The sequence below is a fragment of the Mobula hypostoma genome, chromosome 9, assembly GCF_963921235.1.
Source record: "Mobula hypostoma chromosome 9, sMobHyp1.1, whole genome shotgun sequence".
Taxonomy (NCBI): Eukaryota; Metazoa; Chordata; class Chondrichthyes; order Myliobatiformes; family Myliobatidae; genus Mobula; species Mobula hypostoma.
In genome coordinates, this window is record NC_086105.1 from 134,328,185 (window position 1) to 134,329,264 (window position 1,080).

General features: G+C 39.4%; 1 non-coding gene across 1 annotated transcript; it reads left to right on the top strand.

Annotated features, from left to right (window-relative positions):
• The first annotated feature begins 733 nt into the window (after positions 1-733).
• LOC134352406 (U6atac minor spliceosomal RNA) lies at positions 734-856 on the top strand. Its single transcript, XR_010019403.1, has one exon. It is a non-coding gene; the product is annotated as a U6atac minor spliceosomal RNA (small nuclear RNA).
• Positions 857-1,080: the final 224 nt, after the last annotated feature.

Consider the following 1,080-nt stretch of genomic DNA (forward strand, 5'->3'; position numbering starts at 1 on the left):
GCAAGATGGCCCAAGAATCTCATAGAACTAGAAGCCTTTTGCAAGGAAGAATGGGTGAAAATCCCCCAAACAAGAATTGAAAGGCTCTTAGCTGGCTACAAAAAGCATTTACAAGCTGTGATACTTGCCAAAGGGGGTGTTACTAAGTACTGCCATGCAGGGTGCCCAAAATTTGCTTCGGGCCCTTTTCCTTTTTTGTTATTTTGAAACTGTAAAAGATGGAAATAAAAAAGTTTTTTTTTTGCTTAAAATATGAAAGAAATATGTCATCTTTAACTTTATGTCATTTGGAAATCAGTTCATCTTTTACTTGCTTAGCTATTCACAGTAACAGAAATTTTGCCAAGGGGTGCCCAAACTTTTGAATGCCACTGTAATCACAGTATTTGTTTCTTTTTGTATTTGCACAGTTTGTTTTCTTTTGCACAGTGGTTATTTGTCTTTGTGTGTGGTTTTTCATTGATTCTACTGTATTTCTTTGCTCTACTGAGAATGCCTGCAAGAAAATGCAACTCAGGGTAGTATCTGGCGATCTACACATACCTTGATAATAATTTTATTTTGAACTTTGAACTTTTGCAACTCCACAGCCTGAATTGTGGTCCCCAAGATCATCAGCTCAGAAACATGGGGGTTCAATGCTTCAGATTTATTACAAACAGACTCTTCCATCAGTCATCGAAAGAATACAGATGCAGGAAATCTGAAACAAACATCTAAAATGCTGGAAATAGTGTCGTATGAAAGGAGAGAGAGTTAGTACTTCCATTGCTAAGGATGGAAGGAGGTCTAGTGCTCTCATAACATATAAATGATTGAGGCATTGCCATCTACTTAGGTGCATCTTTGATTTTGTGTGGAATGAGCTGCAAGTGGAAGTGATGGATGCGTGTTCGATTTCAACATTTACAAGAGATTTGGTTAGATACATGGATGGGGGTTGTATGGAGAGCTATGGTCTGGGTCCAGGTCGATGGGACTAGGAAGCATAATATTTCAGCATGGACTAGATGGGCTGAAGGGCCTGTTTCCGTGCTGTAGCTCTCTATGACTCAGCAGGCCAGTTCTGAAAGAACGCCA